Raw genomic sequence first — 15,678 nt, forward strand, 5'->3', positions numbered from 1 at the left:
AAACTTCTTCGATTTTATCAGCCAAATATGAACATATGTTTGATGGGCTCTAGCAGACGAACAAGACTGAATTCGAGTAAATCCTTTCTGGAGCATGTTTTCCTTATCACGAAGATATGCGAAATATGCGAAAATAAAAAGATCATCATAATCAGAAATAGTTATCAGACTACAACAAAGGGACGAGAAGAATATTTTAACAGCTTCAGTTTATTATAAAGAAAAAAAATTGCCCGATTTAGTCAATGTCCCCATTTTGTCAGCCTAAAATACACCATGAGACTGATAAAATGGGTCTTTATTGTATGTATTATTCGCTGTGTTTCACATTAATAGGTACATTTCTTTTTTGGAGATTTTTTTTATCGCATCGAACTACAACAATTTTTAGGGAGTTTTCAAGGGGTTATTTTATAGACTTCTTCCAAAATTTGGCGAACCTATTCCAATTCGTATACCAATTAATTGGTATACTCAAGGGTTTATATGTTGCAGATAGAAAAAATACTGAAATTTTCAGCTTTTTCCTACACAATATTAGGAAAGCTTATCAAACAATCTTTCCTAATAAGTTTGTGAAAATTATAAACTATTTGAAATTTTTTAATAGTTTAATTTTTTATTTAACCGTGATTCTTTAATAAATAGTGACCATCGCTTCACAACGTAGTCTATTTTTCATGGCTTGCGGTGAGCACGATTTCTCGAATTGCTGAACTGAAAATTATGGAATAGAAATTAATTTTAAGTATTCTTTACAGATTTAGCTCGCCGCGCAGATAACTCTGAATTAGACCCGCTGGTGCCCTAAGACGATTTCGCTAGATTTTCAGAGCACTGTGCACCCAGTGCATTAACGCAAGTGACGGAAGGTTATCGAAAAGTTTCGTGAAAATGAAAATTCCAGTAATGATGATGATTTTCCCAAACGGTTCGTTTTCGAGAGGTTTTTATTTGTTCTGTGACATTAGGATTAGCGATAATAATTCAAATCAAGGATACTACTAGGAAGTTTCCTTTAGAAAAAGTCGATGTCGAAGTAAAATTTGGAACTATGCACGCATGCACTTCAGAGATAGCGTGATATCAGGAAGTGCGATTTCATTTCAACGCTTTTTTGTGAAAAGGGCGATACTTACAAATGTAAACATAAGGCTTTTTTCATACATGCGAATGAGGGCTTTGAAACGCAACAAATTAACCTAAAAATTTGGATTCTACGATATTGCTTTCTTAAACTACAGAAAAAATACAACGGGCGAAACTGAATTTTTGTTTGTTTACTTAAAGTTTCTCCCTCCACGTTCAATGCAAACAAACAGAGCGATACTTTTTTTGCTAGCAGTTTAGAGGCGAAACTGTTTTTCGTATTTTTTTAGGATTATCAAGCTGATACCAGCTATAAATAGTAACAATGATCGCTATTGAAAAAACCCGGACGAAATCGGTGGTGTAAAACGGTAGTTATTGTAAAAAACGTAAGGGCGATACTTCAATGCTGATAGGTGGGACCGAAAAAGTAAACAATCGCCAAAGGGGCGATACTATCATTTTGTCAATTTCAATAGCAAAAACAAATTTTAATTTAATAATTTCAAATACTTTATGAAGTTTTGGGTTTCGATCACTAAATTATGCAATCTAGGATGTAAAAAAACACAATAGTTCTGGAAATATTCACTGTTGATTTTCTTTGAATGGTGTCGCCCTTTTCAAGAAAAAATGTTGATTTCTTAGTTCTCAGTCGCGTTGAAAATTTGAGTATAAACTTCAAATAAACTTCAAATCGATTCAAAAAAAATTTCGATTTTTTTGGCTCAGTACAATATATAACCCCTTTAGGAAAATTCAGTTTTCCCACCACAATTTAAATATTTTATTAACAGAGCATTAACAATAATTCGTTGGTATGTCTATTTTATGGGCCATTTTTCGCTTTCCCATTGATTTGGTTTGAGATTTCTAGCACTGATGTTGTCCTATACTGATTTGAGCGATTCTCTGCCACTATCCCATGTAGTATGTGTTGTCAAAACATCGCGAAGCATCAAGTTCTAAATGTTCTCAAACGATATAATATCCGAAGAGAGTGATAAGAGTTATAAGAAATGTCTCATCACACTGTTAGGTGGATTAAACACGTTTTTAGAAAGGAGGTACAACGTGTTTCATTTTTTGCCATCCTTAAAACAAAAATCATCATAATGATAAAACCGTGATTAAGGCAACAAATCAAAGTAAAAAAAAATAACAGGGAAATGTTTTGGAAAGCTTGAGGCTCCTATTTTACGGATTGATTCTTGTTTGGATAAAATACACCGATATTTTCAAGACGTTCACCACTTTTGTGCGAAATGAGCGTACGGAGCTATTCGGACCCTCTATTCCATCAACCACCGTTCAGCGGCTTGCGACTGCGCATACAAGCGCGCACGCTACAGCGAAGAAAATACATGATGGACTCGGAATCCCCAAAAACGTGATATTAATTCACTAGAGGCCAAACCATCGAATATATACACAGGGTGTCTTTGGAGACAATTATACATGGCTTACTATGACCGAACTGAAAAAATAACTTATTATACTGACGAGGTAGAAAGTTGGTGTCTTCGACAAAGTTTCAGAAATGCTCACAATGAGGAATTCTGTTGACGAACTTTAACTTGTAGGACTAAAGGTTATTGATTTATAAAGCGTTTTCTATGGCAACCCCCCTAAATTTAGTTTTGTTAATTTTCCACTGTGACTTTTCGTTAAAAGCACACAATATGGGAGCCCGGGGCTAGTTGGCGGTTGGGGTAAGTTGGCGGAAACCCCTTTTCTCCGTTTCTATTAGACATAAAGCGTTGCCTCTCGTTGTGTACCTCAAGAAATGTGAGACACATTATCCGATGTGTTTATGTTACAAAACACTTTGTTTTGTTAAAATTGCGGGCGATATTGTGTTTTTGCGAGGATGCCAAGTAAATTTTCTAAATTTTAAATACTTTGCGGTATTTAGGGTGATTTTCAATCTATTTCCAGAATGATTATATTTTTCAATAGCGCGTGAAAAGAGCTTTCAGTATCCGTATAGATATTACATCTATCCACAAACAAAAGTTAATTTTTAAATAGTTTTTAATAAAATATGCGGTTGGGGTAAGTTGGCGGTTTTGCACGCGGGGCAAGTTGGCAGTACTATTTACAGTGCAAAAAAGTTATCAAAAATTTTATTTCTGGAATTCACTCCAAAGTAAGAAATTTTTTTTTGTGTATCTCGCCAATGTAGGAGACATTTATTCCGGCCAATTGCACGAAAAATTTCGAAAATTTGCTTTTGAATAGGGAGTAAGCGTCAAAGTCAAAATGCCGGGGTATTGAAACTGAAATATAATAGCAAATGTCGGTTAATATACAGTTTTCTCGAAAAGACATTCAGCACGTTCCAAAAGGACCCTTGAGGTAATTGAATCGCGATTTGATTGCTTAGTTTTGGCATATCCTCACATACCGCCAACTTACCCCGGGGCCGGGGTAAGTTGGCGGGTTTTCCGCGACACATATTTTTGTCTCTAAAAAAGGAGACAATGCATCAAACACTTAAAAAAAATCAGAGATGTTGCCAACAGTCTGCTCTTTCATGCCGCGTGTTCTATTTTGCAAGATCTACCTACATCAAAGCGGTAAAAATTGAAAACTGAAAACACCGCCAACTAGCCCCGGTCTCCCCTATTGTTGAAAACTGTATGTAAAAATATTCATTCGCTTGAAAGTTATTGAAGATTTTCATATGCCAACTTCAACTACGTGAAATAAAGAGCAGGAATTTTTTCCATGTCTAGACAATGCACAATAAAGATAAGAAAGTTTGCTTCATGGCACTCTCGAACCCTATGAATAGGGTAAGTTTACCTTATTATGTTTTTTGACTTTTCCATGCAAAAATCAACAAAAAAATTTTGCTTTATTTTTTCGTAAATTTTAGTAATTCTTGGTTAGATATTATAAGAATAATTTTTACTCATACATGATTATTTCTGATTTTCTAAATGTGGGAGCAAAAATGTGGAGTTTTTTTTATATCATTGGAGATCCTAAACTATTATATATTCAAATACACTTGTCATAATGAATTTAATGCTAACAAAAGAATGTTAAACCATGACTTATAAAATTTTACGAAAAAAATCGAAAAATATTTTTTTTCCTTTGATTTTTATATGGAAAAAGTGAACTTACCCCAAACATCGAAAATAGTGTCCACTCGTCCATTTTGGTTTGCACATTTCTTTCTTGTACGTAGTTGAAGTTGGTGTAAACAATTTTAAAAATCTTCGATAACTTTGAAACGAATGAGTATTTTTGCATGCAGTCTTCAACAATATTAAGGGGGGGGGGGGGGGGGGTTAAAGGTTTCAGCGCAAAAAAATTTTTTTTAGAAAGTTGGGTGAAGCGAATTAATCAAAACTTTTGTACATTAAACTGCATCATTTCAATAACATCCTGTAATTTTTTTATGCAAAGATTTTGAGAGGGGAGGGAACCGTTTGCTCAGTGAAGTTTGCTTTCAAATACATGCCTTTGTAGCGTGTAGCTGCAAACTTGAACGTCACGAATTAGAAACTTCCTTCTCCGAACATCCTAGATAAACCATGTAGTGTCGGTAATGCTTGTTTCAGCCGGCAAAGAATTACACTACGGACCACCTGTTTCAATGGTAAAAACCCATCAAAAAGGGAACCCCAATTCCATGGTGTCATGCGACTCGTGCTATTATTAAAATTGATGAGGGGGTTTAACACTCCTCCAACCGTGCCAGTTTTATTTACACGAACAACCATGCCTCAAAAAAGTCGGTACTGTATTTTCAAATCGCTATATCTCAGCAGTCGCTTGACAAATTTGGACAATTTTGGTATCAATGGATTTTGGACTCTTTAGATTACTTTGAATTAGTTTAAATTTAAATTTGACCACAATTGATCTTTTTACGACAAAAAAAGTCGGAGCAAGTACAACAAAAAATTGGAAATTTCCAATATTTGTGAAGAACATAAAATCTAGCGCGATGACCTACGCATATTATTATGTTAAATTCTTTGGATTGATGTAGGCAACCAATTTCTAGCAGATTCTTCATAATTTCTCATGAAAGGAACTACAATATCTTCACAAAATTGCATATAATACAGAAAATGACAATTTTCGGAAATAATTCAAATTTCGGGGCAATGACATTCATATATTATATTGTCAAAATGTTCGTATATATGCGTTCATAGTTTTAAAATCACTGAACTACAATATCTTCACAAAATCACCTATTTTACAGAACATTTCTTTATTTTTCATTGTAACATCGAATTTTTACAATGAATATCGCATTTTATGATGCTAAAATATTTTCATTTAGACAAGTTTTTGAAACACTGTTTATAGTTTTTAATTCAATGAACAATAACATCTTCACAAAATCACGTATTTTACAGAACATTTCTGAATTTTTCATTGTAACTTGAAATTTTTACGATGAATATCGCATTTTATGATGCTAAAATATTTGCATTTACGAAATAGACAAGTTTCAAGAACATTTTTCTTAGGTTTTGATTCAATGAACTACAATATCTTCACAAAATCACGTATTCCATAGAACATTTCTTTATTTTCCATTGTAACTTGAAATTTTCACAATAAATATCGCATTTTATGATGCTAAAATATTTTCATTTACGAAATAGACAAGTTTTTGAAACATTGTTTATAGTTTTAAATTCAATGAACAACAATATCTTCACAAAATCACGTATTTTACAGAACATTTCTTTATTTTCCATTGTAACTTGAAATTTTCACAATAATTGTCTCATTTTATGATGCTAAAATATTCGCGTTTACGAAATAGACAAGTTTCTAGAACATTGTTTATAGTTTTTAATTCAATGAACTACAAAATCTTCAGAAAATCACGTATTTAAAGAGACCTTTTATATTTTCCTTTGTAACTTGAAATTTTCACAATGAATATCGCATATTGTAACTCTTGAATATTCGCATTTATGAAATAGACAAGATTCGAGAACATTGTTTATAGTTTTTAATTCAATGAACTACAATATCTTCACAAAATCACATATTTTACAGAACATTTCTTTATTTTTCATTGCAATTTGAAATTTTCAAATGAATATCGCATTTTATAATGCTAAAATATTCTCATGTATTCAGTAGACAAGTTTCGAGAACATTGTTTATAGTTTTTAATTCAACCAACTACAATATCTTCATAAAATCACGTATTTTACAGAACATTTCTTTATTTTCCATTGTAACTTGAAATTTTCACAATGAATAGCGCATTTCATAATGCCAAAATGGTCTCATGTATTAAGCAGAAAAATTTCGAGAACATTATTCATTGGTTTTAATTCAATGAACTACAATATCTTCACAAAATCACATATTGTACAGAACATTTCTTTATTTTCTATTGTAACTTGAAATTTTCACAATGAATATCGCATTTTATAATGTTAAAATATTATCATGTATTCAGTAGATAAGTTTCGAGAACATTGTTTATAGTTTTTAATTCAATGAACTACAATATCTTCACAAAATCACCTGTTTTACAGAACTTTTGTTTATTTTCCATTGTTACTTTAAATTTTCACAATGAATAGCGCATTTTATAATGCCAAAATAGTCTCATGTATTAAGCAGAAAAGTTTCGAGAACATTGTTCGTAGGTTTTAATTCAATGAATTTTACAATATCTTCACAAAATCACGTATTTTACGGAACATTTGTTTATTTTCCATTGTAACTTTAAATTTTCGCAATAATTATCTCTTTTTATTATGCTAAAATATTCGCATTTACGAAATAGACAAGTTTCGAGAAGATTGTTCATAGGTTTTAATTCAATGAACTACAATATCTTCACAAAATCATGTATTTTACAGAACAATTCTTTATTTTCCATTGTAACTTTAAATTTTCGCAATAATTATCTCTTTTTATTATGCTAAAATATTCGCATTTACGAAATAGACAAGTTTCGAGAAGATTGTTCATAGGTTTTAATTCAATGAACTACAATATCTTCACAAAATCATGTATTTTACAGAACAATTCATTATTTTGAAAACATTGTAGTTCAAATTAAATTAAATTCAATCAACAATTTTCTACAAACTTGGCTACCATATATATACAAACATTTTGGTGTCGTAGTATTATTTATTGTAAAAATTTCAAGCTATCCATGAAAAAAATGCTCTGTAAAATACGTGATGTTGTGCAGATTGTGTATTTCATTGAATTCAAATATACGGACAATGTTCCACAAACTTGAGTATCACAGTATTGAGTATTCGAACATTTAGATATAAAAATGTTGCGATATTCATTGAATAAATTTCTAGTTACAATGGAGAAAAAAAGTTCTGTAAAATACGTGATTTTGTGAAGATTTTGTAGTTCATTGAATTTAAAACTAAAAACAATGTTTTGGAAACTTGTCTGTTTCGTAAATAAGATTATTTTAGGATCATAAAATGAGATAATTATTGTGAAAATTTCAAGTTACAATGGAAAATAAAGAAATGTTCTGTAAAATACGTGATTTTGTGAAGATACTGTAGTTCATTGAATTAAAAACTATAAACAATGTTCTCGAAACTTGTCTACTGAATACATAAGAATATTTTAGCATTATAAAATGCGATATTCATTGAGAAAATTTCAAGTTACAATGAAAAATAAAGAAATGTTCTGTAAAATAGGTGATTTTGTAAAGATATTGTAGTTCAGTGATTTTAAAACTTTGAATGATGTTCTGAAAACACGCCTAACACATAAATTCGAACATTTTGATATAATGAAATGCGATATTCATTGTGAAAATTTAAAGTTACAATGGAAAATAAAGAAATGTTCTGTAAAATACGTGATTTTGTGAAGATTTTATAGTTCATTGAATTAAAAACTATGAACAATGCTCTTGAAAATTGTCACTCGCATATATACGAACATTTTGACAATATAATATATGCATGTCATCGCTATGAAATTTGAATTATTTCCGAAAATTTTCATTTTCTGTATTGTATGCAATTTTGTGAAGATATTGTAGTTCCTTTCATGAGAAATTATGAACAATCTGCTAGAAATTGGTTGCCTATATCAATCCAAAGAATTTAACATAATAATATGCGTAGGTCATCGCGCTAGATTTTAAGTTCTTCACAAATATTTTTTGTAGTACTTGCTCCGACTTTTTTGTCGTAAAAAGATCAATTGTGGTCAAATTTAAATTTATACTAATTCAAAGTAATCTAAAAAGTCCAAAAAATCCATTGATACCAAAATTGTCCTAATTGGTCAAGCGACTGCTGAGATATAGCGATTTGAAAATACCGTATCGACTTTTTTTGAAGCATGGTGGTGGGAGTGTTAAAATATTCTCAATGGCGAACAGAGCCTAGAAAGAGCAGGGAGAACTCCCCAGTATGCTGCACTACGAAACGGAACGTTCGCACCAATTTTTTCGACGATGATTGGCTGGAGGTTTGCTAAGGCTTCCTGCTGAAGTTTGGCAGGGTTTCTATTATCGAATCTCGATCTGTACAGACGAACTTGCCCACAGGCCCTGTGGTATCCAGCCAAAAATTGATCCACTGGGTTTCTGCTCTGTTCTGTTGTAGGACATCTGTACAATATTTATTTAGCAGAAATATCTATGCTCAGCATAAATGAAAATAAATGTTCTATTCTATGTATCTATTCTAACCTCAACGATCACAACCATACAACCTGCAGGGAGTGCCAGATTTACCCTTATCGAAAAACAATCTGGTTGAAACGCAATGCCTTATATTCCATTTGCGTCGATTCTAACTAAATATCCAGATCATGGAGATAGATTTGTAAAACGAATCATTCTACTTTTCTTATGCCGACAAAAACAAATGTAAACATCGCGCACATGAAAGAACCTCATCACCTGTTAGAAAAAGAGCACCCAGTGTTGGACTCGCATGAAATAATCATTCGAAGACTAGCAACTGGAAATAACTAGTTTCACATCAAACATGGAATTGTCCCGAGCCGAATTTTATGTCCAGATGAAAATAAAATCTCTACAATCAGCAATCAGTCGATTAACATGAGATAAGGGATTATTTATACCTGAAATTGCACCTCAATGTATTTTCAGGTTTATGTTTTAGTTTGGCCATACTACTGATTTGATTTTTTTTCTTGGGTGATAATGTGTACTACCGTATCTCTGAACAACATATTGAAACTCGAGGACTATCTCAGCGTTTAACGAATGCTTTGAAAGTAAATTCATCATAAATGGATTCACCAGCTAAAATAATGGGTTGTATCAGTGAAATGTTTAATTCAGCTATGGCACAGATTTGCTACGCGCCGCACTATGGAGTGGCAGAAAAAACGTTGGACGAAATGGGATTTTTTTTAATTTCCTTAAGAAAATATATTTTTAAACATACTTCAACTTTTTATACATCCTGTAGCATAATGAAAAACTTTTATCTAAATTTGTGACACACAGTCAAATATTATTAAAAACTGAAAACACTTTTTCTACTAAATCAAGCAATAGAAAACAGTCTCTACTGAAATTAAAAAAATGCTGAAATACTCCTTTCTAAAATATTACTTTTTGCTTTTAAAAAAATAACTTAAGGTTTGGAATAATTTACAATCAAGCAAAGTAGTTTGTGTATTGTCCCCAATACCAAGACAAATATAATAAAATAAGTTAAAAATTAGATTTTGTATGTATTTTCACGCCAAAACGTGAAAATCCATACAAAATCTAATTTCTAACTTATTTTATTATATTTGTCTTGGTATTGGGGACAATACACAAACTACTTTGCTTGATTGTAAATTATTCCAAACCTTAAGTTATTTTTTTAAAAGCAAAAAGTAATATTTTAGAAAGGAGTATTTCAGTATTTTTTTAATTTCAGTAGAGACTGTTTTCTATTGCTTGATTTAGTAGAAAAAGTGTTTTCATTTTTAATAATATTTGACTGTGTGTCACAAATTTAGATAAAAGTTTTTCATTATGCTACAGGATGTATAAAAAGTTGAAGTATGTTTAAAAATATATTTTCTTAAGGAAGGTTACTGTACTACTTATGAGAAACAAATATTGATCTAAATGCAATCAATTGATTGTAGAAACGAAATGATATTGCATTCTTAACTGTTATGTGTCCAACAAAAACACCTTTAACATGCCAACACAATTCAGTTTCACCCAGTCTAAAAATGGATGAGCTTCCGAATCCAAAACACCCAAAAGTATCAAAATCGGTTGGAAATTACCTTAGTTATTGGCATTTCAATTTTGTGGGTAGCCGGGTACCCACGTCGGCCTGTTACGTAATAAAAAAATCAGGAGCCCCTCCTCACTCCACCGTTACTAAATCAACAACATTATTAACCCAAAAGTTTCACTTAGGGATGTTCTAAGATGTCACAAAGTTTCAATTTCCAGCTATGGATAAAACATTGGAATTTCAATAATTGAAACCTAAAAAGGTACCCGGATACCGGGTCGGACACATAACGGTTAATAACTTCTCTGAACCACTGAGTAGAGCTAACATCCAAGTAAAGTTTTCATTGTTTGTTAGCAATAGTCATTTAAAAATGACATCAGCAAGTAGCAGCTAGCAATTAGCCAGCAATATGTTCAGTCCGAAGAATATCTCTAATCAGTGTACGACCTTGCGTGCAAACTTGAGTGCGATGATGAATTGCAGCGTAGGTTTCACATTTCCACAAGATTTTCGAACAAAATTGTTCTAGCTATACGTCTGCTCTCTGTGCCTGAACATTGTGAATTTTCCTGAATAGCTGCCACCTTTTCTTGGTTTTTATACGAACCCAATATTGGTGCTAGCAGCTTGCTCAAAAATTAAGTGACACAATTAAACTATAGAAACCAATACGTATGTATTAGCATAGGCACAACTATTGACCCAATTGTCCCTATTGTGGAAGAAGTGATTTAATAGGCAAAAATTAGATTAAATGCACTTTGTTTTCCCAATAAAATCTGGATTGCAGGCTTACGATAGACATATTAACAAAAACGATATATCAATTTTTTTATTTTTTATTAGCGTGTTTCCTAGCACAACTATTAGATCATTTGCCCTACAACGACGGGTTAATTTCTCGAACAAAAGTAATTTGTATTATCAGTAATTCAGAATTAGACGGCTTATCTCTCATGTAGCTATGTCAATTTCCTTTCAATCACATCATGTCACTTCCTCGATCTGTTGCTCCAATAAAGTGTGTGGTAAATTGTGGAAGTCCAACACCCGACAGACAGACACATGCAGTTACCCACATGTGTTTGTTCATATAACAATAACACACAATAATTTGTTGTCACAAGCTGCAGGAATAAGGCGACCGCCTTAAAGCAAATGAATATAGCACCGGGGAGAAAAGCAAACAGAACGATGCGCTCTTGTTGTTTTGGAGATTTGTTTGCAGCAAACTTTGGTAGTTCCTGACATTTGTTTGTTCTTGGTTTGGTTCATTTCGTACTCCACCATCAAAATCAAAACATCTGCTGCTGTCGCCCCACGTTACCAGCTATCAAGTGATTCAATATCAGACGAACAAACAATTTTGATTAGTTTCGCTCTAGAGTAAAAAAGCAACAATCAACGACCGTGGCAGGACTCGAACCTGCAATCTTCGGATCCGAAGTCCGACGCCTTCTCCATTAGGCCACACGGCCGGTGTTTCATTTTCTTATCACATACAGTGACTTTAATTCACATGTATTTTAATTTTTGAATCAAAGATATAATATCGGAATGTTAAATTGAGGGTCTTATCTCATGTCTATTCCGCGGAGCTTATTTCGGTAATTAGTTGCTTTGTGCGTTAGTTGGTATCGATTCGATCCTAGCAAATACAGTCGCGATCACGCACATTATGACCATTTGAACCACGTGGGTAAGAGCAATAAGTGTTGTGTCCTGTCTCACGTCGTGTTTTTGTGAGTGTAGACCAAGTTCTTACGCAAACCACAACCCCAAAATCAGGCCCGTAACCAGGATTTTTTTCGGGAGGGGCTTAAAACTTGTTGCATTTAAATGTGTTTATTTTGGTGTCTTGAGATAGTCACTGGAAACTTAATTTAATATTGAATGTAATTCTTGTTGAAAACAGTTCCAAAACTAGAAGAAAGGTTATAGTACATCGACGAATTATTGATTTTGAATTTGATTTTTATTGATAATTTACAAGTAATTTTTTCCTTTTTTATTTCGACTATGTTAGTTACATTTTCTTTTTTACATTTTAACGACATTCAATTAGCTAGAGATTACTGGGTGTCGGTTGTCACGGTAAAGATGGACTAGTCTGTTTATGCCAAGACACATGCTGGTGAACTCGGGTGATTTGTACTTATGCTGCCTAAGCTCGACCCTCATCAGCAGAAGACAAAAGTTAAGCCCGTACGATATTAAGCCTGTTCTAATGACCCTGCCACTTGTAGTTTTCCGATCTGTTTACTTCACATCCTTGCTCTCACTTGAGTGCTATGGCTCTAATTTTCATAACTTTCCCTACCCAGTAATCTCTAGCTAATTGAATGTCGTTAAAATGTTTACAAGTAACAATTTTCACCGTTGGAATTTGCAAGCGTCGTCTGGTGGGTGACCCGATCATGCAACTTGGAGCCAAAGTAATGAAGCAGCCAAGAACTGATTCATACGATATGCGTAACGTCAATTACCTTTAAACGATCCGTTGAATCTGCCACCATACGAAGACCGTTGTCGATTATTAGGGATACACACTTTAGAAGATCGTAGACATGCGTCGCAAACTACCTTCGTATCTAAGATTCTTCTGGCTGAATGTGATGCTCCCGATTTCCTATCACAAATGGTCGGTGTTAAGTCAGACCGGACTAAGGGACAACATATTGATTTCGAGAAAAACGAATTTAAAGTTTGAATCACAGCATCCTTTACGTTATAATTGGAAATTATTTTTTGTCATAATTTCTGTTTATTTTTACATATTTCAAATCTTACAAGAGTATAATGTACCTGAAGAAATTACTTATCCAGTGCTATCAATATCTCATTTTTTATATTTTTTATGTTTTGCGACTTGGTCCGTTCTGACTTAACACTGACCAAATGAACCTCTTCGCACCAACCCGTGTCCTCCGTCCTCGAACACTACTGCAGATTGAAATGCGCAACACTAACTACGCTGCTAACAGACCAATATTAGAAATGATCCGTCGCTTCTACGATTATAGCGACATCTTCGACTTCGTTATTAGTTCTACACAGTTTCGTAACCGGTTGTTGCCACTTTAGCTTATTTCTTTTTAGTTTAGTACATTAAGACTCAGTGTCAGTTGGTCAATTATTTAAATACAAATACAAATACAAGAAAATTTTTAAATTCGCTGCAAATCTTCTGATCATGCAGGCGATTTATAGATACGCAGAAACGGTTCAATTTCTATTTAATAAAAATTATAATATTTTTAATTTAAATGACAATATATTGAAGACTTTTTTCGGCAATATTGTCAGACAAGTGAGAACAACTAATTATTTATCTATTTAAGTATTCAAATTTTGTCACAGATCCTATTTTGTATGAAATTGACACCTTTTATACCATTAGACAAGCTGTTTTTTCTAAGTAATTCTTCTAATAGACCCTTAAACTATGGTAAAAGCCAAACCAGTAATTTAACATGTAAATTTTGTGCAAAAAAACTACTGATTTCTCTACAAAGCATAAATAAAAACTCAGCTTTATTGACTTACAATCTTTAGTTCTATTGAATTTTGCAAAACCGTTGAGACTCAATAAGATTACCCAGATTAAGCAAATATTATATTTGAGCACACAAAGCTTATAGGATTTATTTCGGAATTCATGGATTTTTGGGCAATGCAAAAATATGAATTAATCCACTAAACCAATCGAAATCTACTAAAAGACTATTCACTACTCGAAAGGAAATCTCTTAGTACTGATTACTGCTATCTTCTAGTTTGCGTAAGTTTTGTTAAATATAGCGTTGACAACACCACTAATATAACTACAAACTATAAATATGGATGAGCTCATTAATTTTAGCATCACACTTGCTTCCGACAAATAAACGAGAACACTTGAGTCGACTCAAACATATTGACAATATTCTGTTCAGTAATTGGTTCGTTTTTAATTAGCTCAAGTTTTTATACTATCATCATCAAGATTGGAAGAGATGCATGACTTCTTGAATAACGCTGTAATGCTTTTTAATTGCAGGTCCGGTTTAACAAAATTTGGGAAACAATTTCAATTAAAGTTATTGCACCTATCGTTGAACGTTGTGCGCGTAACGAAGACGTAAGGTGCTTTCGAAAATGTCGTTCTATTCAAACCCGAATTGAGAGGATCAGTGCGCGATTCCGAAAGCACTCGTTCTGTGTCCATAGAAAAAAAATAGAAGAGGTACTCTTGAGGTGACTTGGATTAGCTGATTTTTTTTCGTCCTCCGTGATTACTGATGATCTCTTTCATTTTATTTCAAAACGAACAAAAAACAGACCAAGAAACTGCCATATACTGAAGACATGAAGTCGAAATCATTGGACTTATAGATTCAACCAGTCGCAACATTTTAGTCGCAACATTGTTTTAATACGGAACGAAATCCTCGCATGAAAATGAAATTAAGTGCCATTAAAAATGATATTGCGATGAAATAACGCGAAACAAAAACTGTCGTCCCGGCTATATTGTTCTTAGTAAATTGAAAGTGATGCCTAGTATATTAAGAGTACAGAGTACACATACCTAATACAGAAATTCAAATTGGGTACCATTCAAAACCTTGTCATCAGTGATGGATCGAGGGAGAGGGTCTTGGGGGTCCGGAACCCCTCTGATTTTTTTTACTTGATAAGAAATTTCAAATTAATTTTTAATTCTATATAAGTTTAAATCTCAATCTCATTCCAAACCAAATTTATCTAACAAAGCTGATATGCAGTTAATAAGGTTATTACGTATTACGAATAGCACAATGTTCATTTTAAAATCGATATTTCAAACCCCTCCTGAAATTTTTTTACGGATTCGCCCCTGCTTGTCATTTAAAATTAAAATAAAGTAGCCAATATAGAGTATTACGTCTGAGTTTTGTTAAACTTGACAATCGCGATGAAGGGATCACTTTTGAAGAGTTTTAGTGATTTTGTTCATAGCTTTTGGAAAACATATTTTCTCGAGAACTGTTTACCAAATCCGGAATATTATTCATGAATCATTTCAAATCATCGTGAACTGATTCATGATTCAAGAATATAATACTCACGATTCAGTATCCGTGCTCGTGAAATAGTTCACTAAATCACACATATTATTCATGTATACGTGAAGTGATTCCTGATTTCTAGCAAATTATTAACAACTCATCATTCATGATCATGAACTAGTTCACAAAACCATGATTCATCTATATTCATGAACTAGTTCATGATTCACACCTTACCTTTCGAGCTCGTACAATTATTCACAAAATCGAAAAATATTATTCTTGTATACGTGAACTGATTTATGACTGACTAGTCGTGCTCTTGGAATAGTACAAAA

General features: G+C 32.8%; 1 protein-coding gene and 1 non-coding gene across 2 annotated transcripts in view; one reads left to right on the plus strand and one right to left on the minus strand.

The window, feature by feature from the left end:
- Positions 1-15,678, plus strand: part of LOC131688736 (matrix metalloproteinase-2-like) — a 259,760-nt gene that overhangs the window by 49,071 nt on the left and 195,011 nt on the right. The window lies entirely within an intron of this gene.
- On the minus strand, positions 11,716-11,788 carry Trnar-ucg (transfer RNA arginine (anticodon UCG)). The gene has a single exon. It is a non-coding gene; the product is annotated as a tRNA-Arg (tRNA).

The sequence above is a fragment of the Topomyia yanbarensis genome, chromosome 3 (assembly GCF_030247195.1).
Source record: "Topomyia yanbarensis strain Yona2022 chromosome 3, ASM3024719v1, whole genome shotgun sequence".
Classification (NCBI taxonomy): Eukaryota; Metazoa; Arthropoda; class Insecta; order Diptera; family Culicidae; genus Topomyia; species Topomyia yanbarensis.